Consider the following 22074-nt stretch of genomic DNA (forward strand, 5'->3'; position numbering starts at 1 on the left):
TAAAATGTTCAAACTTGTGGTAACTTAGAATCATAATTGGAATGCAAAGATAAGGAAGTAATAATTTTCCATTCTACCAGCCCCCAATTTTTTTAAGCTACATTCCAAGAAGCACAGATAAATAATATCAGGTCCTGATGTTGAGTTTTCAGCATTCTTAGGTCAAAGGATGAGATACTTTCTGGGGTCCAAAGCACCAATCTGACCTACATTTCAGTGATCTGCAAGAGATGAGGATCATAGAAAAATCTCCAGATTAAATTATCAAAATACTCATATTTTGGGTGATGGTACAACCATGACTATTATGAATGTATTGCTGAGAAAACATGTTGAAGGAATGAAATGAATACTTAGAAAACATGTTCCTTCCTCAGTCTTCTATTCAGGAACCAAGCTACCACAGTATCTACCCCATGTATGCTTCAAAGCAAAATTGCCTCATTCACCTGAATCTGGTGGCTTTCAGAAAATGGGCAAATAAAAATCATGGGGAAGTTTTTAGGATTCTTGGAATTATGAGAGAAGGCAAGAGAAGTAGAATCTTGAACAGGGTGAATTTACAGAGGAATTTGTCAACCAGTGATGTTTGAAAAAGACTATTTTTTTTCCTTCTAAATTTGCAGAAGTTTTGTGGTTTTAGTTTTAACTCTCATACTCATTCCTGTAAGGTAACCAGTACCCTCATTCCCCCTTTTATATATTAACAAAATAAAGGAATAAAAGGAATAAAAAATAGAGCAAGGGCAGGAAAGGACCAGAATAATAGGCCTCCAATGCTGTAGGCCTTTGCTAACATTGCTTGGTCTTAGTATTCCATTTACTTGCTAGGCATACCATCCTTGGGGAGATTAAAAAAAAAACGCTTTTGTTTGAAATAATTACTGTGTGTGTGTGTGTGTGTGTGTGTGTGTGTGTGTGTGTGTGTAGATGGCAAGCAATTATGTTTAGACAGATGAGAAATGAATGATGGATGGATGGGTAGATCAATATCTATAGGATGTTCCAAAAGTTTCAGTGTAGTATTAAACAGTAAGACATTTGGAACATATTGCTGTTACTCATATAGGTTTAAATATTCAAGTTTGACAAGTTTAAAAAATTAGAGAATGAAGATGAAAATAGAGGACCAGTCTTTGAGTTATAAAGGTTTGGATCCAAGTTCTCTTTCTAATATGTGCTAGCTCTGGGATTATGCACAAGTCATTTAATCTTTTAATGAGCAGTCAAGTCTTTCAGATGGGAAGTTACAAATGGGTTATTGATCTACCTTGATGGTGGCAGAGATGGTGAGTCCCCAATCAGGCATTTCTCCAACACGTAAGGAGCAAAAAGGTCAGACCCAAGATTTTATTTGAATCTTAAAACATCCCTGTGAGGTAGGTACACTACTTATTACTATATGTATTTTTCAGTATGGAAATAGGTTTAGGTCAAGTAACTTGCCTATGGTCACCTAGTGACTTTTTGTCAAAGGTAAGATTTAATTCAGGTTATCTGATCTTTAATAATGACTCCCAAATTGGAGTCTAGCCTACTCCACCCCTACATATGTAATTCAGGTCTACATGTCCTGCCCTCTGCAATATTTCTGAATAAGAATATATGGAACTTTCCTTAAAATGATAACATCTATCTAAAACCATCAGCAAGCATTATCTATAATGGGAATAAGTTAGAAGAATTTCCAATAAGATTAAGGGTGAAACAAGGTTGTCCATTATGACCGCTAACATTCAATATTGTACCAGAAATGTTAGCAATAGCAATAAGAGAAGGAAACAAATGAAGAAATTAGGATGAACATTAAGGATCCTAAACTATCACTCTTTTTTAAAAATTTGCTTATCTATCTATCTATTTATTTATTTGTTTGTTTGTTTGTTTGTTTGTTTTGATTTTTACAATTTTTCCCCTAATCTTGCTTCTCCCCCCCACCCCCCACAGAAGGCCATCTGTTAGTCTTTACATTGTTTCCATGGTATACATTGATCTAAGTGGAATGTGATGAGAGAGAAATCATAACCTTAAGGAAGAAAAATAAAATATAAGAGAGCAGATTACATAATAAGATCATGCTTTTATAAACGAAAGATAATAGTCTTTGGTCTTTGTTCAAACTCTGGATACGGATGGTATTCTCCATCACAGATACCCCAAAATTGTGCTTAATTGTTGCACTGATGGAATGAGCAAGTCCATTAAGGTTGATCATCACCCCCATGTTGCTGTTATGGTGTACAATGTTCTTCTGGTTCTGTTCATCTGGCTCAGCATCAGTTCATGTAAATCCTTCCAGGCTTCCCTGAATTCCCATCCCTACTAGTTTCTAACAGAACAAGTGTTCCATCACATACATATACCACAGTTTATTAAGTTGTTTCAAAATTGCTGGACATTCACTTGATTTCCAATTCTTTGCCACCACAAACCGGGCTTCTTTGAATATTTTTGTACAAGTGATGCAAAGCTATCACTCTTTGCAGATATGATGGCATACTTAGGGAATCTAGTTGAAATAATTAACAATTATAGCAATGTTTCAGAATATAAACTAAACCCATATAAATCATCAGCATTTATACCAACAAAACCCAACAGCAAGAGAAATAAAGAAAAATTCAATTTATAGAATTTCTTTCTTTGACTGCTCTCATGGCCTCTGAAATTAAACATATTTCAAGAAAACCAAATATACAAACTGAAAACAATCCTATTTCTTCTTCATGGTCCCATGTATATCAGTTTGGAATTAGTGCTGGCTTTTTTGTTTTCTGAATTTCTAAATCACTTCCATATATTAATCTATTTGATTCTCACAATAACCTTATCAGTTAAGAAGCATTATTATTTCCATTTTCAGATGGGGAAACTGAGTCACTGAGGTCACACAGTATCTGAAACAGTATTAGAACTCAAATCATAACCCCAAGTACCATTTCTCCACCTCAATTATCCAATCTTTAATTTCCTTAAGAAATTTTGAATATATTAAATACATTGAAAGATTCTTTTTGATTTCAAAATTCATGATTCTATAATTTTACTGAATCTCTATGAACTACTAACATAGTCCTATGGATGTACTATATTTTATTTAATCCTTGTTAACACACTAAATTATATCTCTCCTCTGGACTGATCTCAAACCAGTTTTTTATATGACATCTTTAATTTGGCACAGAATTGGCAAACTTTTGGGACATGAATGGATTCAAAGAAATCAATATTAAGTTTAAAAATCATACATTTTATAAATAAGAAAAATATGAATTGACTTGCTCAAGGTCACAGTACTTATTAGTGACCAAAATGGGGCTAGAATGCAATGCTTATAACTCCTACACTTCTGTTTTTTCCACTAGTCTATGACGCCATTCATGGGAAAACCAGAGAATGAGTACAGTTGCTATATTAAACCTTGTCTGAGCTGCATGTCACTATAATTCCACATTTCACAGACCATGAAAATCCCATTTCCTTCCATTTTCTAAATCTCTTCAGTCAAATTGGTGACAAAGGTCCTGAACAATAGCTATGAATTAGGAAACATGTTTTACTGAAGAAGGGTGATCAATGTTGATTTCAGAGTTGAAGAAAAATGGGACAAATGAAAAGAATGGATGGAAAAACAAATAGTTGGATATGACCCACCCTCTGCAGATTCATAAAGTCTTTAGGAGTCATTAATAATAATGACGATAACCATGGGTGGCAAAAGGGGGAGATTTTTAGTTTAGCATTTCTTGTTTGCTTACGTTTCTGGGAAAGCATATCAGATTGGAGAAAGCCATTTTGTAAAGTTAGATGAAGAAAGAGAAAGGTATAATAGACTAAGAAATGATTTCTTTTTCAGTTACAGGCTAAAGGAACCAGGTCCATGAAAGACTGCCAGCCACCCTGCCAGAGCCATACCAGATGAAAACAGAAGGATAGAATGATGTGGAAAGCCCCAAAATCCCAAGTGGACAAACTGATGCAAAAGTTAATAACTTGGAATCCCAGATGGAGAGTCTGCAGAAACATCTGGTGGAAAGGCAATATACCACACCCAAAGCAGTCAAGGAGACATCAACACATTCTCAAACATCCTCTTTGTTTATGGAAAAGCAAACACCAAGATTCTCTGAACTGTTTGTAAGAAGTAGACGGTTCTCTTTTCCTCTCTTCACAATTTCCTTGGTTAAAAAAAATTATGCCGCGTATTTACTAAAGGACACAATGTGGAACAGTGGAAAGAAAACTGGACCTTTGTCTGCCTCCTTACCATTTACGTTTGACCTTAGACAAGTCACTTAACCATCTTTTTTCCAAGCTACAATTTCCTTATCTATAAAACGAGAGGATTCTTGATTTCAAAATCCATGATTCTATAATTTTACTGAATCCCTTTAAAACAAGACTTCAACAAATCTCTTCTAACTCTAAATATTTGATCCTAAGATCAGAGTACACCAATCCCCTACCAATATTTTCACAGATTCATGTTACATAAGAAATTCTAGTTGTCTCCCAAGTTTAGAATGATCTCTTTACTTCCCTCTTCCACCTGGCTTCCCTGGCTTTCTTGTTCAAATCTCATTTCATACTTAAGTTCTGTCCAATTTCCCACTCCCAGCCCCCACTGCCAGTGTCTTATTTCTAAAGTTATCTTCCATCTATGCTCTCTCTGACTTCTATGTTCTTAACTATTTGCATCATATTTTCTCCATTAAAATGTGAGCTCCAGGGGTCATGTTTTGATCATGTTTATATCTCCAGAGCCAAGCCAAGTATCTGTTATAGAATAAATGATTAATAAATATTTGTTGACTGATTTAGATTGGAGTAGAATATCTTCAGATTAGACTTAAGGAAGACCTATAGTGCTAGCAGAAAGGGCCACTGGATTTCAGAAGAATTCTACAAATCAACAGTAAATTTTCCCTACTCAAGTTTTATTTCAACCAATATAAGGAAAAGGCAACTGAGAAAAATAATACAGAAAATAAAATAAATTATTCTGAATACCATATGATTCTGGGTTCTATTGTTTGTGTGTCTAAACCTCATCCTATGTCCTCATTAACAAATTCAGTTGATCCACCCTCATTCTCTCAAAAGGATTAAGAGTTTTCACAGAGGTAATAAGTAGAACATGTGGGATTTGAACCCAGGTGTTCTAACTCCTAACCCAGCCAGCTTTTTAAACAATATATAGTTTTAAGGAGTGGCTGAACCACAATTCATACTTTTCTTCCCTGGAGCAATTGGAAAGGGAAATGGAAGCAGATTGGTTTAAAAAGTAGGCTATCTAAAAAAATTGCTATTTTAATGAATTGTTCTTCCTGACTAAGTTTGAGGTTCAGCTATAAAAAACATGCAAGACCTATTGACACCTTCTAAGTGTTGGCCCCCCAGGGAAAAGTCCTAGTCACTCTAACCAGGAAAAACTCTGGTTAATAGTATTGATTAAAAAATAAAATTAAAATCTTTTCCAGAAGAGAAATTGGTTTTTCTTTCTTTTTCTTGCATATGAGGGAGAGATATAATTAAAATTATTTGGGGATTCTTTTTTTTCTGAGCTTTATAAAATAATTCTAGAAAAAGAGGAAAAGGAGAGTTGTGTAGGAAAGAAATGAAAACAGCGGGACTTAACCCAGATTATAACACATTTAGTGGAAGAAATTTTTTTCCTCAGCAACAGATCTATCATAGCTCTGATTCATTTCCCCCCCCTTTTCAAGTCATAGTGAACAATTTCAACAGATGATGGCTATCATAAAACACCAGTGAATAGTACTTCTAGGAAAGAGTTCAAAAAAACCTCAAGTCCAGGCCCCTGGAAAGACATATTTAGTTGGGGACAAAAGGTCTTCATGGGATTCCTGTCCATCCAGAGGGTCCCTGCTGCTCTGGGGTGAACTGGCCTGTTGTTCTGTTCTGTTCTATTCTGTCCTGTCCTGCTCACTTTGGCAATGTGCACTCACAGCCTAGGAAAAGTCAAACTGATTGAGATCTCCAGAATTCACTCATTCCACAAGAAAGCAACTCAGAGGTCAAGATACCACTGAGCTACCCTCCTTTTAAAACCCCCTGAAATGAGAATGCCAACTGTGTGAAGCATCACAAGCTGAACCAAAAGAATAAAAGTGAAAGTGGAAAAAAAATACCCAATGTATTGGAAAAGAAAAATCTAGAATTCATATCAGAGGGGAAGGAAGGAGTCAAAGATCAAGTAAGCCTGTCCTGAAAGAGTGAAAAGACAGTTAGCTAGGTCAAGATTCAGGGAAAAACTGAGGGCATTGGAAGTATGAGGAATGCAGGATAAATCCAAACCTAGAGGCAAAGAAAACGAAGAAATAAAATCAATACTGGAAGGCAAGAAGGAAAGTGGCAGAGGATAAGAAAAGGTGTATATGTGATATGAGATGAAAAGGGATCTGGAGGAAATTCAGGGCAAGATCACAGAGGCATATAGATGGGATGGCGTGAAAGCAAAGCAACTAGAATTAACTACCTAAGAAGAAAAGGGAGAAGAGCATTCGAGAAAGTGGATACTTGATACTTTGATATATACCTGACCCAACTGGCATGGACGCATCTCTGAAACTGGGGGGGGGGGTGGTCATAACTCATCGGAGCTTTGTCCTCTTGTGTGACTCTGGTCGACCAATGAAACAGTCACAGAAAATAGCACTAGAGATCTTTTTCCAGTTAAGAAGTCAAAAACAATCTTTTAAATCTCTACTATGTGATTATGTGTCATTGTGCTAAGCACCCAGGGATGTATAAAAGGGTAAAACCAGTCCTTTTCTACAAGAATCTTATGGGTTAGTTAGTGGTAGAGTCAACATGCAAGGAGATTTATACAAATAAGGGATATATTAGTGATAATCAATAGAAGGAAGGCACTAGAATTCTTCTAGGTTTGTTATCACTCTGCTAGCAGCGAAACATTCGAGCTACACATTTCATCCTTGAATCTCTGATGACCAGTCCACCTCCTTGGCCAAACCTGTTTTCTGAATAACAAGTGCACGGATCCAAGTCTTGATTGATAGCATGAGGTAGCCCCCTCTTAAGCAAAATTCCTTTTCCTTTGTCATTTGAATCTTGTGAGATGTTGATCCTTCAGGGAGCATAGGTTTGTTTTTTGGTGACTCACAGTCATACAGCATCACCCAAAAACATTGAAATTTAAAAAATAGGATCGGCATGGGATCACTGAAACTAATGTACAATTTTCCACATTCAACCCTCATGACAGAAAAGACTAGCCAAAATGAACTAAGTTCTCTGATTTAATTCATTTCCTAATCTTTCGAAGCAAAGTTACCACCCCCCACACTGTTTATGCCTATTATATTCTGTGAATGTGACTATCTTGTTCACTCATGCTTAATTCCCAAGCATCATTCTATTCTCAGACCAATTTAGGGGACCTAAAGATAAATGATGCTAAGACTTATTTGCCCCACAGTTTCAATTAGGCATCATTTGAATCTCATGGCCACCAAAGCTTCTGATCTATCTTTTTTATCATAGTTCTTTCTTGTTGGAAACACAGTGGGGATGCTACATGAAAGTTTTATGTGAGTGTAAAAGTAGATTGAGTTTTTAAAAAGTACATGTAAATTACAAGTCACTTTTCATCACTCCCATACCTCACATCTAAATAGTCTCAGTAACTGTGCCTTGAAAAGGGGGACCTTTCCCTGTAATGCAATCAGTGGAACTAAGAGTGACACCCATGCATTGTACCAATGACCTTGGGAAGAAGCCACAATAAAATATCACAGGGCTGTTTTGTGCCCTGACACTTAAGATACTCTGGAGATTAGTTCTAATGAGGGTTCACTTTTTATGTGATGCCACAAAATATTTATTAGCTAAATAAGTCCCTGACTGAATTGTGTCATTCTAACAAGAGTTAAATACCAGAGGCAATTCATCCATTTGTCTCTATCCACTCTAGGACCAGGGAGTTACATTTAAAATCACCCTAGGGCATCATCCAGTTCAATCTCATCATTTTGCTGGAGAAGGAAACAAGAGTCCAAGAGATAAAAAAATGATTTGCCCAAGGTGATGAAATCTGAAGAAGCAGATCTTAGTTTTTCTTACTCCAAATCATCCTGAGTTCAAATCTGGCCTCAGTCACTTGTTACTCTGTGACCCTAGCAAGTCACTTCACCCTGTTTGCGTGTGTGTGTGTGTGTGTTGTGTGTGTGTGTGTGTGTGTGTGTGCGTGTATGTGTGTGTGTGTGTATGTGTGTGTGTGTGTTTATGGAGTCATAGAAAGACAAACTGAAAACAACCAACAACAAATAAAACAAATAAAAGGTACCTAACTATATGTGTTGAAAAATAACTTTCTTTCCCTAATCATATTCTTTCCAACTCTGGGAAAATGCTATATTAATAATATTCCTTTTAATATACTCTAGAAAATTTCAATTCAATTCAATTAACAAATTAATTATCATTTAACAAATTGATATTCTTTCAACCAAAGTTAAAATATTGAAATTGGGTTCTGGGTGACCAACTAGAAAGCCATTTCTGGTTTTGTCCCCCCCCCCTTCCTTCTCATATTATCAAATAAGGAAATATTTGTAAAGTTCTTTGTTAGCCTTAAAGAACTCTAGACTTGTTAATCATTTTGGTATGAATATTGCTATTTTTATTCATATCTCCCTCTCTCCTATCCACTCTTCTTTCCTCTTCCTTCTCTCCTCTCTTCTTTTCCCTCTCCCCTCTCTTCTCCCTTCCCTTCCACCCTCTTGTTTTGCTCACTTGATAGCAACAATGCTGTGGACAGGGAAAAGAAGGAATTACAATGATTCTAATGGAGCACATTCCTCAAGGTTGCAAAGGCACTATTCCTTAATTCACTGTACCATGAGAAAAAAAAAATTTAAAAATGTTTGGATTCCTAAGATTTAAGGTAAAGTAATTATATAGAACAAAAGAAACAATAAAGTCACAGTTCTCAATAAAATCATGTACTGTCAATTCATCTCAAGTTCTGGAAAGATATTCTGAGCTCTGGGATATGAGAAGGAGTGGAAAGAATTACTTCCACATTTTACTATAAAGTCCACTGAGAGTTTCCTGACTTTGAATATTCAACAAAAACCAAAACAGATTCAAGTCTGCTTTGGTCCACTTAGCCCATCAAAATTCCTCTAGAGATCACTTGATCTCAAAGTCCATCAGTACAATTGGGATGATCCTGAAAGATACATGTCTGAGACCTTCCTTTCCCTCTTAACTTTCTGCCTATGCTCCTTTTTAGAAAGCAAGTCTATGCATTTGGCTTCAGTGAACTCCTTCTGAGGGTACAGCTTCCAGGCATGGAACTCCCAAACGATCTGTTACAGGTTGGTCCAATAGAACTGTTTTTTAGATGTTTCATCAAAAGACTGTTTCATTACATTTTCTATACTTTTCTATGTGTTACTCTTAGGTGGTTAAATCCAGGAATGAGTGCAGTACCTTTTTTAAAATGTCAAAGCGTTCCAACATATGCATGGCATACTATAAAGAGAGATTTTGCTTTGGATCTGGGAAGACCTGCATTCAAATCCTATATCAGACATTCTCTAAGCCTCAGTTTCCTCATGGAATCTCATATACTAACAGATCTGTGATTGAATCCAAGTGGGATCTTTTAATGTACACTTTTATATAGTCACTGAGAGTTTTCCAAAGTGCAAATTCTGTGATACTAGGTATTCTCACTAACAAGAATCCCATTAGAATTGATCCTTGTCTGCCCAACCTATGACTCCCATACATAAGTTGCTTTTTTTTTTTACTATGGTCTTTATCTATAAAAATCAGATTAGTAGTCACCTTCCTTAACATAAGAAGTCTTAGATTGTTATATTCATAATAGCTATGATACAGACAATATTTTTATAGTTATTATGTTTAACTTTTTAATGTAAAAGGTACACACTTGTTTCTATATTCATTGCTCTCCCCACTTTCTTTCTTCAACTCTGCATTGAATTCTGAAATGATTTTAAAAGCAAAACAAACCAATTTCACCACAATAAAAATTTTCCATGCTGAGTAGGGTGGGACAGAGGAGGAATCATAAAGATGGTGGAATAAGAAAGTTTTAATACAAGAGTTAACATTTTGGAAAGGGTAGGAAAGTCAACATTTCAGTTTTCTTTTTTGCCAGAATTTCCTGTTTGCCTCAGATTAAAAATATAACATTCTTCTTACTAAAGATGCACTATGACTCAATAGACTGAGCAACAGACTGGGAATTCAGGGGCGAAGGGTTCTAAACCTGGAACTGTCACATGCTTACTAGGAATCCTGGCCAAGTCAGAGAAAATGCAATTTGGTTTTCTCATCTGTCCAAGAGGACTTAAAGACTTATCTGTTTGACAGGAGTGCTAGTATGATATTCCAAGGAAGGAATTGGGGCTCAGAGTAACTATGAAAACTATGTCAAACATGAAAGCACAACTAGATTGCTAGTAAGGAGTCCCTCAAACTATAGTCTCATGAAGAATACAAATTTCTATAGATATGCCATCTAATATGAACCCTTCGGCAATTTAAAATCCTAATAGATGGTAAACTCTTCCTTGGAAAGGAATTACGCCTGTGTTTCAAAGTGAATAAAGAGTTGACCTCAGACAGGAATCTCTCTGAGCTTAGGTGTTGAAGGGAAGGCATCAACCTATATGGATAGAAAACATTCTTCACTGAAAAGCATTGATATTTAAAAAAAAAAAAGTTTAGTCCCAATCTCTACTCATTCCCTCCCCACCAACACCAGTTTCATTCATTGGATCAACCATAAATTTAAATAAACATTGATAAAGCACCTACTATTTACAATGAAATGTTAGCTGTTGGGCATACAGAAAAATTGAAAAGAATTCCAAACACTAAGTAGCTTATTTTCTTTTGGGAACAGAGATGAGGGCTAGAATATAACATGAATTCTTTGTATAGCCTTGTATAACTGCATGTGGAAAGTAAAGCTGAAGTCTTTGGGGGACAGGGAAATGCTAGGGGATCAGAGAAGACATCATGGAGGAAATGATATATAAGTACAAGTTTAAAGGCAGTGATGAGTTCCAAAGAAGTAGCGATGAGTAGGGAGATCATTTCAGGTATGGGAGCCACCAGGGCAAAAAGTAGGGGTCAGGAACTGGAATTTCTCATTCATCCTCTATAAACAGGAATTACCAGATAATTTAGGGGAAGTTCCTATCCTCCAGTGCACATAGTAGCATTTATTGAGTGCTGAATTAAATTGCTAACAATTCATACTTTGTTACATTGCACCAATTTATCTTATTCTCTAGTTAGTCCCATATAAATCTTGTCTGTACATGGTTGATTCTGTGTTATTTCCCTTTATCATTAGGTTGTATGTTCTTTGAGGGAAGGGACTATCTTTTTGTATCTACCTAAATGTATTTATTTATTTATTTTCCCAACTAGCTGCAAAGGAAATTTTCAACAACAATTTTTGATAAGTTTTTGAGTTTCACATTTTTCTCTCTGCTTTCCTTTCCTCTCCCCTCCCTCTGACAGAGAATAATTTAATATAGATTACACATTTAACTTATCATATAACTATGTTAAATGTATTTCCATATTACTCATGTAGTGAAAGAAGAATCAGAACAAAAAGAAAAATAACTATGAATGAGAAGAAAACCAAAAAACAAATTTAAAAAATGAAAACAGTAAACTTTTGTCTGTATTCAGACTACATAGTTCATTCTCTGAATGTGGATGGTATTTCCCATCTCAAGTCCTTCAGGATTGTCTTTGTTTGTTGAAATGCTGAGATGAGCAAGTCCATCCTAGGTGATCATTACAAAATGGTGCTGTTAACGTGTACAATGTTCTGGAATGGACAGGAACTATCTTTGACCTTTCTTTGTATTCCTAGAATTTTTCATGCTTACTGGCATACATTTGGATCCTAAGTGTATCCTAAACATGCTTCCTAATTGCATAGGAAACAAAGATCTCGGAATGGAACAGAAAGACCAATCATAATTAGTTTATTATACAAAACAACATTCTCTGTTTCCTATTTGAAAAAAAATCAGCTTACATTTTTATACTCTTTAAGTTTACAAAGCATTAACCTCACAATAGCCCCACAAGACAAGACAAGTTATACAATTATCCTTATCCCCTTTTCTAGATGAGAGAACTGAACTTAGGAAATTACCTATGCTCATAGTTAGCAAATGACAAGTAGAATTTGAACTCCGGTTTCCAAAATTTCTTAGAAGATCCTAGACTACCTGTCACTACCCCTAAAAAAAATCCATGTCGGATGAAGACTAAAATGAAAAAGAACCTTAGTAACATAAGGGAAACCTAGATTTCCTATTTACATGCTCACAGATTTCATGAATCTGTATACTCCTTTCCTTCACCATTAACAAATGAAACTCTTATGTTCCTTTCCTCCAAAATTCTAAAAGAAATACACAAAACTATGGTCTGTGGTTAGTGTTGTTTCTAATTATGTGGAGTGCAATCCGTCTCTGTCTGTGAATCCTGAATGAGTCCTTTCCATGTCTTCCCTGAAAATGTCTACAGATTGTTTTAAAATGGTGCGAGATTTAGTATCATCTCCTATCTTTTCCACCAATATCACTCTCACTGGAGAAACTGAAGAAGGGTTTGCAAAAGTGAAGGCCATTTAGTATTTTCTTTGTTTCTTGAATAGCCATGGCCAAAGAATTCATGATCATCTGTCTGGATTCCTAATTATCTGACTAATAGACTAACAAACTCTTCCTAGTGCTGGAGTTTACATTAATCCAGTGCTTTTATTTAACATACTAGGAAACAGAGGCCTAGAAAGATGGCCACCCAGTTAACTAACTGGAGGAGTATCTCTGCAGGCCTAGTCATCCTGCCTAATTCTTGCTGATGTTCTCCCATAAGACTCTCGTGTCTTATTGACCCAATGTGCTGCAACTATGTCCACGATAAGTTCAAAAAAACAAACCCAATTGAAGCGCTAACATTTTGTAGCATCATAAGTTAGAACGGATTTTAGACTACCTAGACGAATCCCTTCATTACAGCAATGAGGAAACTGAAAGTCAAAAGGAAGATGACTTGCCCAAGGTAACAAAGGTAATAAAGAGCAGAGGACTATGTCAATCACTTATAAAGGTCAAGCAAGGTCAGCCCTCCTCACAATGTTTTACATAATGGGGTATTTATTTTATTTTTAAAATACCTTACTTTCTGAAAAGATAAGGGAAAGGATGAAAGTATGACCTCAAAGAGTTCTTTACTTAGCGAATATGAGTATGTTTCTCTTCTATTCATTCACCAAAACAGGGAGGTCATGACTATACTTACGCTGATGAATCCAGTTTATAGACAACGTATTATTTTGGAGATTTTAATTGGAAAATATGATGTGGGAGGCTCTAGTAGAAAAAAAGTAAAATAGTTCTTTCTTGTGACTGCATCCTGGAGAATGAGAATCCCTGAATCCCAATGTCAGAAGGGTATGAAAAGTTCACACATATAAATATCAAGAAGGGTTCAGAGATCCTTTTCATAAAGATATCCAGTAAGGGGAAACTTCTCCTGAAACAGTCTCTGATTCACTTTTCATTCATATGTTCATTTCCTCACTCATACATTCAGTAATCACCTAACTATATTTTAGGCACTCTGATAGGTGCTGCAGTTTCAAAGGCAAAATTGAGGGTCTTCATTAAAGGAGCATCTAACTCCACTGTGATTGGAAAGAGGAAGGGTTTGAAGAGGGGGATACATTATTAAGTACTCTCCCTTCCCATGGAGGATTTCTTAATCCAGGCTTTCACTTAGGGATCTAATTCAATTTCTTAAGAGCTTTGCTCCTTGGGAAAATCCTTGTCAAAGTGGCACCCTGCCCATCAATAGCAATTTAAATATTGGCCATCTTCCTCTCAGCTTCCTATGAGCATGAATCAAAGGTCAGACTCATTAGCCAAATTCAGGTCAAAAAATCACTAGTCCAGTTTACCTTGCCTGGGTAACTAAAGACTGCTGCCTTAGCAAAGTAGGTATTCAATTATTCAATTTTAAACCACCTGTCAAAAGGAAGCATGACCAAATACCATCCCATACTAAGCCCCTTGGAGAATCTGAGTTCTTGACAATCAAAACAAAGAAATTAGAAAATGACCAAAGTAAAACCACACAAAGAAAATGTTGAAAGAATGTCGAGCATTGTGTTCTACCTTTGGGAACACCTTTCCACCCACTTTTAAGTGATGAATGTGCTGGTTTAGTGATCTTGGATAGAACCATGGAGCAAAATGAATACATTTCGATTTGCCACTTTGCCAGACAGTTGGCAAAGCACAGTTTGGCTCCCAGTCCACAAGACATCAGAATAATGGAACAAAAATTTCCGAGTCACCAAAACTTAGAAACCTTTTTAGAATCACTACTATTCTGAAATGGAGTTTCTCGCCCACTCAAAAAGCCCAAAGTCAAAGAATATTAGGAGAGAGGGAAGAAAACTCTGGAATGTGTACTCCTAAAAATTAATATCTCTATCAAGAGAATTCTGGAATCAGAGAATATCTCCAAATGAAGAGAAAAATCTCAGTCTTAACTTTTACCTCTTTGCTGCTGGCATCCCCAAAACTCATGAAATGAATTTTTTTCCTCCTAGAACTTCAGAATTGAACTCAGTGGGAGGAGAGACCATCCCAGAAGAGTCAAGCTGCAGTGGGGAGTAGAGTTATGGACAGAGATTCTCTAAGTCAGAAAAGTCCAAGTTCAAATTCTTCCAATGATACCCTGGCTATATGGCCATGGGCAAACCTCTCTGGAGTGTAAATGGCAGAGGAGGTCTCAATCTTCACTGATGGAGGCAGGTTCCTCCCAGCTACCTCTGTTAACCAATAGAGGCAGAGATCCAGTCCTAGGAAAACAAAATGTATGCAAGGCACAAGGTATTACGAGTACAAAGACAAAAATGAAAGAATACTTCCAGAAATGTACAGTCTATTAGGTCTGGGGATAAAGCATGAAAACTGATTAGTAAATACAAAGTAAAGAGAAACGATAATTTCAAGAGGGCAGCACAGTTAATAACCGGAGAGGAAGGTTGATATGATAATTATATGCATGATGATTGTACACTTGAAATATGCTTAGGTTTGCATTAATAGATGCTAAAATTTATAGATTAGATTTAATTTACAGAATATAAATAAGTTAACACAATCACAATGACATAGCTAAAATAACCAGTAAGGGGGAGATTAACAGCTTTGATCAAAATATCTGAAGTGGATGAAAAGCAAACATGCTAACTTTGACTGTGATTCATGCCACAGACTCAAACCACCTTAAACAAAGTCAGTCTGCTGTTTTCCGGTTAAAAAGTCAGTTCTTTCACTGCCCCTCACTGGCTAGTCCTCATCACCACTATTTTTGTTCATTTTGGAAGCAACGGCATTGTTTTCTTTTTGAAACAAATGCCCTTAGACAGAAATTTAAATTACCAAATGTCCAGGGAGTTTTAAAAGTGTGAAAAAACGTAGATGGTTTTCTTAAAAAGACAGAGAACACCAAGAAAGGGGAGGGCAAATGGATTATAACTACAAATAGATGTTAACAAACTATGTGGTGGGAGAAGGCCAAGGAATCATTGTCTTTTGGTCTACATCTTATTTATCTCACTCAGACTGAAATCTTGTATTTTGTACAGGGTGTCCCCAAAGTCTATAGGTTTAAGCTTTTAAAACCTTGTACCTGCACTAAGACTTTTAGGACAGCCTGCATTTCAGTGACAATCATTAGGGATCACAATTTTTAAGTAATTTAGTGTTGTTTTCATTTTAATATATCTGGTTCTTAAATTCACATTCAAATAGAGAGTTATCAAGTTAAAAAAAATTCTTAGTACTTTTAGGCTTGGAAAACAATTGGAAGGAGGCAACATGCAAACAAAAAAAAAGACCCCCTAAAGACAGGGACATCCAGCATGTAGTATGTAGGGTGATAGCACATGAGGAAACCTTGGCTCCTCAGCTCTCTTCACTGCCCATCTGCAGCCCTTTGTTATGGAACAGCTCGCTATATCATAAAAGCATGTCTTCGCACATGCTTTTGATATTACATGATTTAATCACATACAGCTGGGGCTCATGAGACTGTTACAAAACAAAATTTTAATGTAGTATTGGAAGCCAGTTTTGGAGAAACATCAACCGTTTTATGCGAATAAAATTTCTACCACTAAATAAGCTTTCTTTTAAGGGGAAAAATGGGTTAGATGCTTATTTAAAGAAAAAAAAAAAACTAGGTTCACTTACTGGAAGCGTTGGAATTGGCATGTTTGGGACATAGCCCATAGCCTCTGCCAGAAAGACCGATAACGTCAGAAGGGCCTGTGTAAAATCATATCAGTGCAAAGTGAATGCTATCCAGGCCTCTTACAGCAAGACCTAGAATGAACCTACCTCCCACCCACTTGTTCTTATCTCTGTTATTTTTTTTCCTATGAAATCTGAGTTTCACTTCTACTCATATTCTCTCTAATGAATTCTTTAAAAAAAAGAACAATTATATATGTATAAATATATGTACATTTGCAAATATATCTATACATATGAATCCACATAATTTTCTTAATATCATTCTCCTTTTTTATTCTCCTATGGAAATCCTAATGGATTCTTTAAAAAGGACCACATATATATGTATGTATGTATCCAAATATGTCTATACCTATGAATACATATATGATTTTCTTTTTTTTGGTTCTCCTATGAAAATCTGAGTTTCACTTCTACTCATTTTCTCCCTAACAAATTCTTTAAAAAGCCCAAATATACATATATATATATATATACACACGTATGCAAATATGTCTAGCCATATAAATAAAATAATTTTCTTAATAACTTTCTCTAAAATATTTATTAGATTATTTTTATCATAAGTGTTTGTTTTCTATATCCCCTTATAATAATAATATACTATTTTTTGCATAGCATTTTACATTTCTTAATGTAATCTATGCATATGGATCTTTTTGAGCATTTTTAATTCCATAGATATGAGTATTATTATCCCTATTTTATAGGTAAGGAAATGAGTTTTAGAAGATTAAGTGACCTGGAAGTCTACTGTTCTGTCTACCCATCCTCAATAGTCAAGAGCTACCATGTCTTTTCAAGACTTCTTAACTGTTCTCATGTCTACAGCACAATACACATGTGCTTAATCAATAGTTTGAACTGAATTGAGAGTGACCAAACAGGCCATTTCAAACACTGTTACTTCTATTTATGCAGGAACAAAATCCGGTCTCGTAAGAAGAAAAGAACACTGATAGGCTGTAGTAGAGATGTGCCAGCTAAAGCATATGCTCCAAGCTATGAGGGAGAAAAGTTTGGAGGGAAAGAAAAGAAAAAAGAAGAGAGGCCCTCCCCCCCACTATTTTCTTCCCTTCCTTAAACTGATTAACATTAAGAAAACATACTGAAATGAAATCACCAAGAAGACGGATCATAGTTTCATACTATCGTGTTACCCCTCAGAGCAACAGAAATAGAACTTATCCCTAAAAATCTATGGCCAGAAGGACTTTCAGACAAACAGGCTTGTGTGTTTTAGACTTTCAAAGGCGTCTATAATGTAGGGTTTCCTTGTCTGTTTTTTAAACAACTGGCAAGTTCCCAGCTATAGATTCCAGGGCAAATAGGAGTCAATAAATCCTATGGAAATTCCAATGTCTTTCCTCCATGCAAGTGTCCAACTATGCATCTCTGCTTACACATGGCCTGGTGGGTTGATGGGTTAAGTTGACCTCATGGTATTTTTGGAGACAAAATAAATCAGGTAGCTTTGAAGGCAATGAAATCTCCGGTCAGACATGATCCCAACCACGGGGACATCCCTTCTTTTCTTTTTTTTTTTTCTTTTTGCTTCCCTTGTCTTGCCCCTCCTCCTCCATCGCTGACTGCTGACTTTTAGCTTGGTCCTATCACATGGGGCTCCAACTAGACGGTGAGAGCCCTGGCTCCAGGCCAGGCTGCAGATGGTTGGAAATACAGCCCGAAATCAGAGTGTGGTTGATGAATTACTCTTTACACCTGACCCCTACTTCACACCAGGCTCCAAACAATCTGAATACCACCAGCCAGAGAAGCCCTGTCAGACATCTCAGTATCTAAAACCCTTTCTTCAGGACCTTCTGGAGAACCAGATGGCCTAGAGCAGGAAGACAGCCTGAGCAAGGCGACCAGAAAATAGGGAAAGCCTTGGTGGGAGTGAAGCAAAAGGGAAATGATGAGGGGAGAAAAAGGACAAAAGAAGAAAGCTCTTGGGACAGTCTAGGTGATTTTCTTTGTTGCCAAAAAATGTTGTTGTTGTCATTGCTGACACTGTTGTTCTTGGTCTTGTTGTCTTAAGCAAAGAGGACTGCCTGGCCCATGAATCTAAGAAAAAGACCTACTTTAAACTCTAGAGAGAGAGAGGCAGGTGAGGGCAGGGTTTAATGTCTCCTGTTTCCCCAATTTCCATAACTTCATCTGAATTAGTCGGTTTGATCTCCAAGAGTCTGAACAATAAAATTCCTTCAGCAGAAAAAGAAGTTCATTGGAATGGATAGGGATGACAGAAGTGACAAGGCTATATCCTAACAGTTATTAATAGCATCAGAGAGCCAGTATTATACATTGGGTCAGGCACCAGCCTTGGAATAAGGAAGAATTGGGTTCAGACCTTGCCACTGATAGAATATCTATTTGATACTGAATCAGTCACTAAACTGCTTAGAGTCCCAGACCAAAAGTAAGAATTACAGAGAACACAGTGTTATGCATTTGGAGGGAGCCTGTCCATACTGAACATTCCCTAGACTGAGGATGTTACGGGTATGAATTATTTGTATGCATCTGCATAAATGAGAGCTTGTGTGTATATAATATACAAACACAGCTATCTTATGTCTGTCTATCATCTATTTTTAGACCCCCAAAACTAACTTTTCAACCCTCATACTCTGCCAGAGGCTTTACAAAATACAAATGACACCAGAACTCTGCCAGAAAACTCCATAGTTTTCTGTAGGTTTGTTTTGGTTGAAGCTGTTTTTGTTTTGATCAAATCATTTCCAATCTTTAGAGATCACGTGTCTTATTCAGTTTTCAAAGTTCTCTAGTCAAAGTCATGTTGCCAAAGTCTTAAAAAATAGAATAGAAAATTTAAAAGAGAAAGACAGACAGAGAAAGAGTGAGAGACAGAGACAGAGATATGGGAGAGACAGGCAGAAAAAGAGAGAGAACGTACAATCCCAAACAGCTTTGAGATGTGAACATTTGGTATTAGGAGTGCAGCAAAACTGGATCTCTCAGCAATGCCTAGCTACATAATCCATCTGGTTTTATATCCTATCCTCTAACATGTGCACCTCCCTCCCAGAGACGATAGCATGTTTTTCAAGCAGTTTGAAATTCATCCAAAGGTGCCATAAATTTGCAGAAAATGAAAACGAGTAGAGCCTCCACCCTGGATGATTTCTGGAGCAAGGACCCAGCTTGAAGAGAGAGAGGAAGAATTCCCTCCAAATGGTCCTGCTCACTTGCACAGGCTTTGTGGCCTGCTCAAAACAAATCATATACATCTTCTGATTTCTTAAGCTATCTAAGTCACGAGAATCAGAAAGAAATCACCATCCAATGGGAACAATGGAGAAAGAAAAGAGAGGGGAAGTGTCACAACAGAAGGTCCCAATTACCTTTCTGTTTCCCTGAAATTTAATTTACCCTCAAGAGTGGTGGAGGAATTTGTATTCTTTAATTGCACTCATTTCCTCTTCCATGATAAGAAAAAGAGGCATGTGTTTAACTGTACTTTCAGGTTTTTGGAGGGAACATAATGACACACAATTTTAAGACTGCTTTACATTTCTAGTATTTGCTCAGAAACATTAAAGAACTCTAAAAAGCCCAAGGATATTTTTTTTTCTGAAAACAACTTCATATATGATGCCACAAACAAATGTACACATAGATACCTCCCCTTCCTGCCAATTCTGCATCCATTAACATTTTCAAAAGTAATCTTTTTATATTAAGTTATATTGATTTGATAAGATTTGGAGCAATACAGTAAGTCTGGTGAATCTCACACCAACCTTCACCAAACTTCTTTAAAGATGTAAAAAAAAAGAAAGGAGGGGGGGAAAGAGAGGGAGAGAATTGGGAGAAAATTAGAGAGCCACCCCAATTATTCTCCTATTCCAAGGGGATGGCATTCTGGATTCCACACTCTATAACTCAACATTCCAGAAAGCCTTTCGCTAGATGACTTTATATTATGACCCTTCACCTTCCTCCCTCTGTATCCAAGCAATAACATCTTTTCACATTGAGATTCCAAGAATGGAATTTTTCTTTTAAAAAGTTGGAAACTCCTTTGAACCCCTAGCAATTCTATAGAGTGTCAGCAACATGAATTAATAGAAATGGGGAAGAAATTGATAAGACATCATAGCAGCACCCTGTTATTTGATTATTCAAGTATCAGCTTGGTTGTATAATGGATTTAACTTCCTTTACAATGTCCCAGAAACTGATGGCTTGGGCTAGCTTAAAAGTAACAAGATCCAGATGCTGCCTGTCTGCACAACTCTCAACTCTTTAGGACCCCACTATGAACAGGGTAAAAAAATCTCTCCGAGTATGTGTCTGTCTCTTCCCCCTCTTCATGCATTCACATTTCACTAGCAAAGATTATCTTGCACCCATCTTTAGTAAACTAAGTGTGGTCCTCCTTTTTGTCCAATAGTAACAGGTTTAAAAACACTGATGGCAATTTCATTCATCTCCAGCCGAAGTTTCATCTCTGAATATTTTTCTGGAGTAGAAAGGGAAAGCTAGAAAGATGGCATGATATCTGAACCATTTGGCAAAATGGATCTACATGAGTAAAAGGGATGGAATGTAGAATATTTTTTTCACTTAAGAGTTGAAAGCTTTATTTAAAAAAGAAAGAAAGAAAAAAAAGAGTGGAGGGGGGATGGGCTATTCCCCCCCCCCCCATTTTTTTGCATGTCCTTGCCTTTCTGGGGTTTTGAGGCAAGGCAATAATCGACATTTCCAATCCCCCAAGCAGTTTCAGCTAAAGGCAAGAGAACAGGAGAAAGCAAGTGGCGGTTGCTGCATCATCGGTAGCAGGGCAGCAAGGGCTAAGCTTTCACAAAGGTAAAATACAACCCAAGTCGACCTTGGAGGGGCAGGGAGAACCATCAAGCAATTGGAACAAATAGCCCCCAACATTAGATAATAAGATAACAATAATGTTTCTCACAGCACTAACATTCTGCACCGTCTGGCTGTCCACTTAGCCATGGTTCAATCAGATAGAGAATAAATGAAAGGTAACTACATCATGAAGGGCACGACTCTCATCTTATCAAGGGGTTCTGGGGACCACAGGGATCACTCAGAAAAGCTGCACTCACCCTTTGCATATTTATTTATTTTAAAGACTGGGGAGAGAGAGACTACAAATGGAACAGGAAGATAATGGAATTATGAAGGAAATGTCATCTGAGCTCTAAAAACTGAAACTGTTCCAAAGTGGGGTGGTATTATTTTTTTCCAAAGGGAAATCCTCATTTCCCCAGTGTACCCCCCCCCCCAAAAAAAAAAGAGTTGGTTGTTTTGGATCAGAAAAAAAACCCCGCACCGTATCTAATTGATTTGGCAATTCCGAGGTGTGATGTCACACCTGAGAATTCTAATTGTGTCTGGATATCTCCATTGGCTCCAAAGTTCACATTTGGCCCTGCCCTCCCCATGCTTACATAGGCTAGCCTTTGTGCGGTTAAGCAGAGTACACTCTGGATCATCTGAGTAGAGACAGTCCTAAACTAAAGTCTTTAACCCTTTCCTGGCCAATTAGCATCCCCCCTGCTCCATTTCTTTACCAGACTCGCAGGCCTCTTTTCCAAAATCGTGCTTACTGAGGAAGGGACCGAGCTTCTAAAAGTAGGGAGAATCTATTTTCAGACTCTCCTAAATATCGTGTGGAGTGACCAGATCGGACCTC

At 36.9% G+C, this 22074-nt stretch overlaps 1 protein-coding gene across 1 annotated transcript in view; it reads right to left on the reverse strand.

The window, feature by feature from the left end:
* RBMS3 (RNA binding motif single stranded interacting protein 3) overlaps positions 1-22074 on the reverse strand; it is a 759514-nt gene that overhangs the window by 736540 nt on the left and 900 nt on the right. The window lies entirely within an intron of this gene.

This window comes from Macrotis lagotis, chromosome 7 (genome assembly GCF_037893015.1).
Source record: "Macrotis lagotis isolate mMagLag1 chromosome 7, bilby.v1.9.chrom.fasta, whole genome shotgun sequence".
NCBI lineage: Eukaryota > Metazoa > Chordata > Mammalia > Peramelemorphia > Peramelidae > Macrotis > Macrotis lagotis.